The sequence below is a fragment of the Ranitomeya imitator genome, chromosome 6 (assembly GCF_032444005.1).
Source record: "Ranitomeya imitator isolate aRanImi1 chromosome 6, aRanImi1.pri, whole genome shotgun sequence".
NCBI lineage: Eukaryota > Metazoa > Chordata > Amphibia > Anura > Dendrobatidae > Ranitomeya > Ranitomeya imitator.
The window spans coordinates 416295170-416307930 of NC_091287.1; the positions used below are offsets into that span (position 1 = coordinate 416295170).

The 12761-nt window shown below is 44.1% G+C and overlaps 1 protein-coding gene across 1 annotated transcript in view; it reads left to right on the forward strand.

The window, feature by feature from the left end:
• Window positions 1-12761, forward strand: part of ASXL3 (ASXL transcriptional regulator 3) — a 186867-nt gene that overhangs the window by 51047 nt on the left and 123059 nt on the right. The window lies entirely within an intron of this gene.

Below are 12761 nucleotides of genomic sequence, written 5' to 3' on the forward strand. Positions count from 1 at the left end.
GGTTCCCATTGCGTTAATGGGACAGCGCTAACAGACAGCGTTGCACGGCTAAATTAACGCCGTACAACGCGTCCGTTAGCGCACCCATTGGCAGCAATGTTAACGCGCATCGCTAGCGCGTGCCATTTTCGACATGCGCTAGCGATGTGCCGTTCTTTTGTGACGCGCCTCGGACGCTGCTTGCAGCGCGCCCGAGGTCCGTTCCCCGCTCTCGCAGATCGGGGATCTGCGCTAGCGGGGACGTTAAAACGCGACTCCAAAAAATACATTGTGTTAGCGCAATCCGCTAGCGCTATGCACTAAACGGATTGCCCTAACGCAATGGGAACCTAGCCTTACTGTTAGGGCAGTGAGAATCTGGAATTGCTTGCCTGAGGAGGTGGTGATGGCGAACTCAATCGAGGGTTTCAAGAGAGGCCTGGATGTCTTCCTGGAGCATAACAATATTGTATCTTACAGTTATTAGGTTCTTTGGAAGGACATAGATCTGGGGATTTATTCTGATGGAATATAGGCTGAACTGGATGGGCAAATGTCTTTTTGCAGCCTTGCTAACTATGTTACTATGTAGTGGGCTCTGCAGTCCCATGTAACATGACAAATAACACAGTGATATTCTCTGTGTCCCGATAATGCCACAATATGCCCAGATGCCCAAGTCAGGATGACCGTTTCCCTATGCAATATGCACAAGGAGCTTGGAAAAGCTGAAATGTCACTAAAACACCAGCCTGCACCAAAACCAAGTAATGCAAGAGAATTGTGTGTGTGCGGATCTCCAGTGCTTATGTGATGCCGTCATTAGTGCTGTTCCCATATGAGACGCTGCTGGGGATTGGAAGAGATCATAATTCTTTGAAGTTGGGTGACAAGTGGTTCATCTCCGGGCCCAGATGGGATAAGAGTACTGCAGGAATTAAGTACAGTCATTGATAGACCATTATTTTTAATCTTTAAAGACTCCATAATAACAGGGTCAGTACCACAGGACTGGCGTATAGCAAATGTGGTGCCAATATTTAAGAAGGGGACAAAACTGAACTCGAACATTATAGGCCAGTAAGCTTAACCTCTACTGTGGGTAAAATCCTGGAGGGCATTCTAAGGGATGCTATTGCTATGCTGGAGTATCTGAAGAGGAATAACCTCATGACCCAGTATCAGCACGGGTTTGCGAGGGACCATTCATGTCAGACTAATTTGATCAGCTTCTATGAAGAGGTAAGTTTCGGACTGGACCAAGGGAACCCAGTGGATGTAGTGTATATGGACTTTTCAAAAGCTTTTGATACGGTGCCACACAAAAGGTTGATACATAAAATGAGAATAATGGGGATAGGGGAAAATATGTGTAAGTGGGTTGAGAGCTGGCTCAGGGGTAGGAAACAGGGTGGTTATTAATGGAGCACACTCGGACTGGGTAGCGGTTAGCAGTGGGGTACCACAGGGGTCAGTATTGGGCCCTCTTCTTTTTAACATATTTATTAATGACCTTGTAGGGGGCATACAGAGAGGAATTTCAATATTTGCAGATGACACTAAACTCTGCATGGTAATCAATACAGAGGAGGACAATTTTATATTACAGGATGATTTATGTAAACTAGAAGCTTGGGCTGATAAATGGCAAATGAGCTTTAATGGGGATAAATGTAAGGTCATGCACTTGGGTAGAAGTAATAAGATGTATAATTATGTGCTTAATTCTAAAACTCTGGGCAAAACTGTCAATGAAAAAGACCTGGGTGTATGGGTGGATGACAAACTCATATTCAGTGGCCAGTGTCAGGGAGCTGCTACAGAGGCAAATAAAATAATGGGATGCATTAAAAGAGGCATAGATGCTCATGAGGAGAACATAATTTTACCTCTATACAAGTCACTGGTCCGACCACACTTAGAATACTGTGCACAGTTCTGGTCTCCGGTGTATAAGAAAGACATAGCTGAACTGGAGCGGGTGCAGAGAAGAGTGACCAAGGTTATTAGAGGACTGGGGGATCTGCAATACCAAGATAGGTTATTACACTCGGGGCTATTTAGTTTGGAAAAACGAAGACTAAGGGGTGATCTTATGTTAATGTATAAATATATGAGGTGAAAGTACAAAGACCTTTCTGATGATCTTTTTAATCATAGACCTGAGACAGGGACAAGGGGGCATCCTCTACGTCTGGAGGAAAGAAGGTTTAAGCATAATAACAGACGCGGATTCTTTACTGTAAGAGCAGTGAGACTATAGAACTCTCTGCCGTATGATGTTGTAATGAGTGATTCATTACTTAAATTTAAGAGGGGACTGGATACATTTCTGAAAAAGTGTAATGTTACAGGGTATACAGGTCCTTCTCAAAAAATTAGCATATAGTCTTAAATTTCATTATTTACCATAATGTAATGATTACAATTAAACTTTCATATATTATAGATTCATTTTCCACCAACTGAAATTTGTCAGGTCTTTTATTGTTTTAATACTGATGATTTTGGCATACAACTCCTGATAACCCAAAAAACCTGCCTCAATAAATTAGCATATCAAGAAAAGGTTCTCTAAACGACCTATTACCCTAATCTTCTGAATCAACTAATTAACTCTAAACACATGCAAAAGATACCTGAGGCTTTTATAAACTCCCTGCCTGGTTCATTACTCAAAACCCCCATCATGGGTAAGACTAGCGACCTGACAGATGTCAAGAAGGCCATCATTGACACCCTCAAGCAAGAGGGTAAGACCCAGAAAGAAATTTCTCAACAAATAGGCTGTTCCCAGAGTGCTGTATCAAGGCACCTCAATGGTAAAGGTACTGTCACACTAGACGATATCGCTAGCGATCCGTGACGTTGCAGCGTCCTCGCTAGCGATATCGTCCAGTGTGACAGGCAGCAGCGATCAGGCCCCTGCTGGGAGATCGCTGGTCGGGGAAGAAAGTCCAGAACTTTATTTCGTCGCTGGACTCCCCGTAGATATCGCTGAATCGGCGTGTGTGACACCGATTCAGCGATGTCTTTGCTGGTAACCAGGGTAAACATCGGGTAACTAAGCGCAGGGCCGCGCTTAGTAACCCGATGTTTACCCTGGTTACCATCCTAAAAGTAAAAAAACAAACACTACATACTTACCTACAGCCGTCTGTCCTCCAGCGCTGTGCTCTGCTCTCCTCCTGCTCTGGCTGTGAGCGTCGGTCAGCCGGAATGCAGAGCGGTGACGTCACCGCTCTGCTTTCTGGCTGCCCGGCGCTCACAGCCAGACCAGAGAAGCAGAGCGCCGAGGACAGACAGCGGTAGGTAAGTATGTAGTGTTTGTTTTTTTTTACTTTTTAGGATGGTAACCAGGGTAAACATCGGGTTACTAAGCGCGGCCCTGCGCTTAGTTACCCGATGTTTACCCTGGTTACCGGGGACCTCGGGATCGTTGGTCGCTGGAGAGCTGTCTGTGTGACAGCTCTCCAGCGACCAAACAGCGACGCTGCAGCGATCCGGATCGTTGTCGGTATCGCTGCAGCGTCGCTATGTGTGACGGTACCTTAAGTCTGTTGGAAGGAAACAATGTGGAAGAAAACGCTGTACAACGAGAAGAGGAGACCGGACCCTGAGGAAGATTGTGGAGAAGGACCGATTCCAGACCTTGGGGAACCTGAGGAAGCAGTGGACTGAGTCTGGTGTGGAAACATCCAGAGCCACCGTGCACAGGCGTGTGCAGGAAATGGGCTACAGGTGCCGCATTCCCCAGGTAAAGCCACTTTTGAACCATAAACAGCGGCAGAGGCGCCTGACCTGGGCTACAGAGAAGCAGCACTGGACTGTTGCTAAGTGGTCCCAAGTACTTTTTTCTGATGAAAGCAAATTTTGCATGTCATTCGGAAATCAAGGTGCCAGAGTCTGGAGGAAGACTGGGGAGAAGGAAATGCCAAAATGCCTGAAGTCCAGTGTCAAGTACCCACAGTCAGTGATGGTGTGGGGTGCCATGTCAGCTGCTGGTGTTGGTCCACTGTGTTTCATCAAGGGCAGGGTCAATGCAGCTAGCTATCAGGAGATTTTGGAGCACTTCATGCTTCCATCGGCTGAAATGCTTTATGGAGATGAAGATTTCATTTTTCAGCACGACCTGGCACCTGCTCACAGTGCCAAAACCACTGGTAAATGGTTTACTGACCATGGTATTACTGTGCTCAATTGGCCTGCCAACTCTCCTGACCTGAACCCCATAGAGAATCTGTGGGATATTGTGAAGAGAAAGTTGAGAGACGCAAGACCCAACACTCTGGATGAGCTTAAGGCCGCTATTGAAGCATCCTGGGCCTCCATAACATCTCAGCAGTGTCACAGGCTGATTGCCTCCATGCCACGCCGCATTGAAGCAGTCATTTCTGCCAAAGGATTCCCGACCAAGTATTGAGTGCATAACTGAACATTATTATTTGTTGGTTTTTTTGTTTGTTATTAAAAAAACACTTTTATTTGATTGGATGGGTGAAATATGCTAATTTATTGAGACAGGTTTTTTGGGTTATCAGGAGTTGTATGCCAAAATCATCAGTATTAAAACAATAAAAGACCTGACAAATTTCAGTTGGTGGATAATGAATCTATAATATATGAAAGTTTAATTGTAATCATTACATTATGGTAAATAATGAAATTTAACATTATATGCTAATTTTTTGAGAAGGACCTGTATACACTAGATTCCTTGATAGAGCGTTGATCCAGGGAACTAGTCTGATTGCCGTATGTGGAGTCGGGAAGGAATTTTTTTCCCCAAGGTGGAGCTTACTCTTTGCCACATGGTTTTTTTTTTGCCTTCCTCTGGATCAACATGTTAGGGCATGTTAGGTTAGGCTATGGGTTGAACTAGATGGACTTAAAGTCTTCCTTCTACCTTAAAAACTATGTTCTCTTACATACATGCAGTAATATCACAAACCGTGTCATATGGTCACCTGGGGTTCAGTCCAATATTACATTTTATGTAAATATTAACCATTCTGTAAGGCCAAAAATATATATTAATGGGGAACATTGGAAGAAGGGTAACGTTATGTCAATGAACAGCGGCTATAGGCCTCGCATAATAAAGCCTATATACAATACGGTTAAAATGCATACAGCTTTAAAATATAGGCAGGATTTCAGTTTAGGGAAAGTAAGCCATTAGAAATGGCAGCTGTAGTGCATGCTGGGAAGGGAAAAAAGATTTATCACAGAGCCCTTTTTCCCTTTTTCCTCTACTTCTCATCCATTTGTTGAAAAGCATACATAGAGAACCGATACAAACTTGTAGTTGGGGGGGGGGGGTACTTTTGGAAAATGTCAAGTACAGTGCATGCTGGGATTTGAAGGAAGGGAAGTTCCAGGTCCTACAATGCAGGCAGAATACTGATGAAGTGGAGCAGCATACTTAAAAGAAGTGAATGGTAAGTTACAGAGGATGAGCATTGGGACAGTTCCTGGACAAGCTTTTCAATAGGTTTTGTGTAAAATGGCAGGTATATTTTAACAGTATTTGAAACCAATATATATCAGTAAGGGCACATGAGATGCAATGGTTTTCTGACATGCCCCTGTTGGGTTAAAAGGGTATTCTCATCTCCAAGATCCTATCACAATATGTAATAGGTGTAACAAACATGTTAGCAAATACCTCTGTTACAGAACCCCCCAGCACCAAGAATGTTATGCAGTATATGTATGTATAATAGTTTCCATGTGAAATGCATCAGTCCACAGGCTGCACCCCTGGACAAGATATTCTCTTTCTGACCTCCCCCCACCTTTGTAATTCCCACAGTAAATACCAGCAGGCTCCGGCCCCCTGCGGCTATTGTAATGTATGTCTGGCCAGCTGTTTTCCTATTGGCCTGCCCTGTGTATCTGTGTTTTATATTCTGTGTGCTGTAAATAAAGGGTGTTCTTAGACTGGAAATACGTAGAGAAGCAGTCAGCTTTTATATGCTCTCATGTAATCAAAAAATTCCTGCCAGCGCCCTTCATTCAGAATCTAGGAAAAGCAGATTGGACCTCCTGAAACACAGGGTGGTACTGAAAGAGGTACCCCAGCTTGGTAGACCCCGTTACAACCTCCAATTAGGAACATAGTATAGTTCTTCTGATTTAATGCTACTTGCCTAGTGTGCAGGACATTACAGTAGCTTAGGTATCCATGGTTACGACAACTGCTAAAGTGATAGTTAGCTGTCAGTGGTCGTAACCATGGATACCTAAGCTACTGCAACGCCTACACATGGTGTAAGCGACATAGCAAATCAGATGAACTATACTACATTTCTACGTGGAGTTATTGGCTAATAACTTATTATTGCACCTACTGCATGTCAGGATAGGATCTTGGACATGGGAATACCCCTTTAATCCTACATTTGGTCTTTATAACAAATAGCATTTTTCTGTGGTCGACTCTTACCCAGTGAATCTCTTGATTTGTTAAATTAATTTTGGATGGAGGTGGGGAGGACCACGGTGTTCTCTTTTGTGACTCTGGTGCAGCCCTTGGAGGCAGATTCACATGGTGTGGTCAAGCTGTGGCTTCAAGAAAATTGTGTCAAAACCAATGCTAGACCACCACACTAGAAGACTGGGAAAAGCAAGACGAAGATAAAAGCAACTGTGCAGATTATCTTCTTTTGTTCACTGGCATCCGGAATTAAACATGGACAGATAGGAGACTTCAAAAAAAGGAAAAACAATACAAAGGCATCAATTAGGCCATGTTTTATATACAATTGGCGTAAGTTTATAGTTTAGAATTTCAATAATCCACAGCAAATGTAGAACTGCAAGTTTGTGTGGATTTGGTGCAGTCCCACAATCACCTGACCAGATCTTCTTTGTCTGGCTCCATCACTAACAAGTAACTGCAACATGTGATTGGTCATACATACCATGTGTCTCCAGAACCCCTCAGGGCTGAGACCATTTGGGTGTGAGGATGGATAGGTTGTCAGAAGTTAGTGGAGGATAATTCTTTTAAAGTGTTTGAAACCTAATCTGAGATCAGCACAATATAGAAGAAGAGATCCAGCTAGGTTTCACTTTCTGGGCTGCTTAATGTAGTTTTGATAATTTCATGCTGATAAATACCTTCTTGTTATGATAGTGTAGCAATTCACTCAGGAAAATGGGTAACACACTAAAAACTGCAACTGACCCTGCCAGTTCCTGCATAGACTAGGGATCCTGACCCTTCAGTCCCTAGTGATTCCTGCGTGAGCTGCGTTAGCCCTACTCGGACCTATGCTGCCTGATAGGTTATCAAGCTCTTCGCGTTCCTCCTAAAGAACCAAAGGGCAGAGCGGAGTGCAAATTACCTACAGAAGGGAAAGTGTGCTGAAACAGAAAGAGATCGCCGAGTAAAACAAACCACCAAATACAAAATAAGGGATTAGCCCCTTCATGACCTTGGGATTTTCCGTTTTTCCGTGTTCGTTTTTCGCTCCCCGCCTTCCCAGTGCCATAACTTTTTTATTTTTCCGTCAATATGGCCATGTGAGGGCTTATTTTTTTGCGGGATGAGTTTTACTTTTGAACGACATCATTGGTTTTACCATGTCGTGTACTGAAAAATGGGAAAAAATTCCAAGTGCGGTGAAATTGCATAAAAAGTGCAATGCCACACTTGTTTTTTGTTTGACTTTTTTGCTAGGTTCACTAAATGCTAAAAGTGACCTGCCATATTGATTTTCCAGGTCATTACGAGTTCATAGACACCAAACATGTCTAGGTTCTTTTTTTATCTAAATGGTGAAAAAAAATTCCAAACTTTGCTAAAAAAACAACGCAATTTTCCGACACCCGTAGCATCTCCATTCTTCGTGATCTGGGGTTGGGTAAGGGCTTATTTTTTGCGTGCTGAGCTGACGCTTTTAATGATACCACTTTTGTGCAGATACGTTCTTTTAATCGCCCGTTATTGCATTTTATTGCAATGATGCGGCGACCAAAAAAACGTAATTTTTTTTCTCACTACGCCATTTAGCGATCAGGTTAATCCTTTTTTTTTTATTGATAGATCGGGCGATTCTGACCGCGGCGATACTAAATATGTGTAGATTTTTTTTTTTATTGTTTTATTTTGAATGGGGCGAAAGGGGGGTGATTTAAACTCTTTTTATATATATTTTTTTTTCTCTTTTTGTTTTTTAACCTTTTTTTTTTTTTTTCTTTTGCCCTGCTTCAATAGCCTCCATGGGAGGATATAAGCTGGCATAGCCTGATCGGCTCTGCTACATAGCAGCAATCATCAGATCGCTCCTATGTAGCTGAGCAGGCTTGCTATGAGCGCCGACTACAGGGTGACGCTCACAGCAAGCCGCATCAGTAACCATAGAGGTCTCAAGGAGACCTCTGGTTACTATGCCGATGCATCGCTGACCCCCTATCATGTGACGGGGGTCGGCGCTGCGCTCATTTCCAGCCCGATGGCTGGAAGCGCTGGTTAAATGCCGCTGCCAGAGTTTGACAGCGGCATTTAACTAGATAATAGCGGCGGGTGGATCGCGATTCCATCCGTCTCTATTGCGGCACATGTCAGCTGTTCAAAACAGCTGACATGTCCCGGCTTTGATGTGGGCTCACCGCCGGAGCCCGCATCAAGGCGGGGGTTCTGACCTCGGACGTACTATCCCGTCCGAGGTCAGAAAGGGGTTAAGTACATACTGTTATAGAATATGCCGCCTATTTCCTAAAAAGAAACAAGATGGGTGCAGGAAAGGAACATAAAACAGCAAAGAAATAAACCCTAGCTGGTCTTTCACTGACTGTTTTAAACTACAGCAGTATGGCTGGACTCATCCAAAGGAGACTATCACCAGCAGGGGGTAAGTATATAAAGCCGCAGCTGAAAAGTGATAGGGCAGACAAATGAGGAAAACACCTGTTACCCTGAAAACACAAAAGCAAGGGTAACAGAAACTAAACACCCGAATAAAAGGTATACCTGCTGTGCCTCAGACAGAGAAGCCGACCACAAAACACTGGCTCCGAGGGTTCAAGCCCAGATGCATGACACTGCTGCTATGCTGTTCTCCATAGTTATGAGCTCTGTATAACTCACCCCCACCACTGATTATCAGCTTTCTGCCTATACAAAGGGTATACAGAAGGCTGCCAATCGGTGGTGTGGGTGGGGATATACAGCTCCGCATTCAGAGAACTGCTAGATCTGCAACAGATAAAACCGTTTTTAATCAAAACTGCAGCAGTAAGTGATATATTGCTGGAATCCGGGTCTCTGCCCCTACATCACACTGCTCTCAGACTGGGTAGCTAAAAACTGGTGACAGATTCCCTTTAATACTTTATTTGATCCTATCTATCTATATATATAATTGCCTAAGGGTTTTTCCGTCTGTCTGTCTGTCCTGGAAATCCCGGCTCTCTGATTGGTCGAGACCGCCAGGCCTCGACCAATCAGAGACCGGCACAGCATCGACGTAGAAATCCCGCGTCTCTGATTGGTCGAGGCCTGGCGGCCTCGACCAATCAGCAACGGGCACAGCGACGATGATGTCATAAAGGACGTAGACATCCCGCGTCTCTGATTCAGCGACGGGCACAGTATCGACGTAGATGTCATAATGGTTGCCATGGCGACGATGATGGCATAAAGGTTGCCTCGACCAATCAGCGACGGGCACAGTCTGCCGCGAATTCTGGAATCATCATTGTCCATATACTACGGGGACATGCATATTCTAGAATACCCGATGCGTTAGAATCGGGCCACAATCTAGTATATATATAATTGTCTAAGGGTCTTTCTGTCTGTCTGTCTTTCTGTCTGTCTGTCCTGGAAATCCCACGTCTCTGATTGGTCGAGGCCGCCAGGCCTCGACCAATCAGCGACGGCACAGCATCGACGAAGAAATCCCGCGTCTCTGATTGGTCGAGGCTGCCAGGCCTCGACCAATCAGCGACGAGCACAGCGACGATGATGTCATAAAGGACGTAGATATCCCGCGTCTCTGATTCAGCGACGGGCACAGTATCGACGTAGATGTCATAATGGTTGCCATGGCGATGATGATGTCATAAAGGTTGCCTCGACCAATCAGCGACGGGCACAGTCTGCCGCGAATTCTGGAATCATCATTGTCGATATACTACGGAGACATGCATATTCGGCCTCGACCAATCAGCGACGGGCACAGTGACGATGATGTCATAAAGGACGTAGATATCCCGCGTCTGATTGGTCAAGGCCGCCAGACCTCGACCAATCAGCAACGGGCACAGTATCGACGTAGATGTCATAATGGTTGCCATGGCGACGATGATGTCCTAAAGGTTGCCTCGACCAATCAGCGACGGGCACAGTCTGCCGCGAATTCTGGAATCATCATTGTCCATATACTACGGGGACATGCATATTCTAGAATACCCGATGCGTTAGAATCGGGCCACAATCTAGTTATGTATAAACTCTCAAGTTGTCCTGTGACCGTATCTATTCTTCACAACATCAGAGCCTGTAATAAACCCTGCAGCACAACATATACCTGTAAGCGTGGCAGAGAAAAAGGAAATTGTGCATCCAGTCATACAAACGCTGCTGTTACATGTTGTTACACAAATCTTTTCAGAATGATATAATGAATATACGCTGCCCTATGTGATGACATTTCCTTCTAATAACTCATTGGGAGTATTCATTAGGGATCCACCTCTGCTTAGTGGAAGCGTGTATATTCTGCATTGACTGCCTTAATATGTCATGTTTTGTGGTTTGTGTTTTCATTGTTGTTTACTATATATATTTTTATTCTTGACAAATGGGGAGAACCAGAGTCTGTATTCCTGAAAAGTTACAATATGTATTTCTAGGATTGGGTCAGAGTACAATTAATTTTATATTAATCAAGCAGAGCAAAAGTTTGTTTTATGTTATACATAAATTTGGACGTAAAAGATGCAAAAGACACTTACCGTATTCTCGAAGGACCCATATAAGTCCATTATCGATACACAATGTTGCCCGCTTGGACAACTTATAAATGGCATTAGTGTAATGAGGTTTTAATCATGAATGTTGTCAATAGTCGTATTTCTTTTCAAGGTCTATACTCAGACATAGTATGTTTTGACAAAAGTAAATTCATATAAGATATTTACTCATTGTATTATTCCTGCCTGCACCTTGGCCGTGATCCCCAGCGAGCGTTTCGCCTCAATGTCGCTTCCTCAGGGGGTGTGGTGTTATTACCGTATTTATATATATTTTTATTCTTGTTTTCTTTCCATATCAGAATCTCACTAATGAGACCTTTATCGAAATATTTTTTCCCACCTCCTCTAAAAATGTACACTTAAAGTATAGGGAATAAAAGCTGCAAGGTAGCTCAGTGAGGGCTCTTCTATTCAGACTACGCGTTTCATCCCCGTACTGGCGTCTTCTTCAAGTCATGAAATACTATGATTTTTATTTTTTACATAAGAGCCGCTCGTACGGTGTTGAAACACTTAGTCTGAATAAAAAAGCCCTCATTGAACTACCTTGAAGCAACACTATTGTGTTTTCCCCCACAGCTTCTTTCTACAACATATTTTTTTTACGATGCATGTACAAATAATATCACCAGCTTTTTCTGAATAAGGGATGACCTGGCAGGAAAGGCGGCCAGCTGCTAGTCCTCTTCTCTGCACCGTGCCGATCCGTTTTGATCTGATCAGTGTGATTGCTGGGGATATTTGGCCTTTTTTGTTTTGTTGCCTATCATCATCACCCAAACAACTGGGCTTTCTCAGTTTACCTTAGTCTCCTGCTCATTGTTAAAGGGGTTCTACACTACTTGGACAACCATTGTTTAAAGCACCACTCTGGTGGTGTGGTTTTTTTTTTAGGTTTTTTTTTTTTTGTGACATGCCAGATCTCTCCAGTGCTTGCTGGGCGTATCAGAAGTGTTTTCTGAATGTAACCTTATGAACGCCAGGATGAGGATCTCATAGACTTACATTGAGAGCTTGTGACCGTTACCTCTAACAATCGAAAGCTGCAGTCACAATATGGCGGCAAGGGGCTGGAGTGGCGCTAGGAAGAGATAAGTATTTTACTAGGGGCAGAGGACAGACATTAGTGATCCCACTCTGGCAGTGAAATGTAAAACAAAATGGCCAGAGTGTTGCTTTAAATCTATATTGCCGCATGTAAAATAAAAGTATCCTATACTCCTCTCCCATGCCAGTTCCATCTGAGCGATGTCCATACGGGGTGTCCCGAGATTTGTCACATTATTGTACTCAATGGGCCAAAAGGGGATGTTCTCCAGCACCTAAGTAAAGTAGTTAAAATGTTGTATTTACCCATGGGGTCCTGGGTTCAAATCCCACGAAAGACATCATCTGTAAGGAGTTTGTATGTTCTCCCTGTGTTTGTGTGGGTTTCCTCCGGGTTCTCCGGTTTTCTCCCACTCTCCAAACGTTCCTCCTACGTACCTTTGGTGCTGAGAACATTCCTTTTTGGCCCATTGAGAGCTATGTGAACTGGAAGCCAGACCAGTGCACCCCACCCAGACCACACCATCTACCCTGGAAGTGTCATGGGATGCTCATCTACCATATAATTGTCTAAGGGTCACGTCTGTCTGTCCGTCTGTCACGGATATTCATTGGTCGCGGCCTCTGTCATGGAAATCCAAGCCACGACCAATCAGCGACGGGTACAGTCCGGCGGAAAAATGCCCGCTCCATACTCCCCGCAGTCAGTGCCCGGCGCCCGCTCCATACTCCCCCGCAGTCAGTGC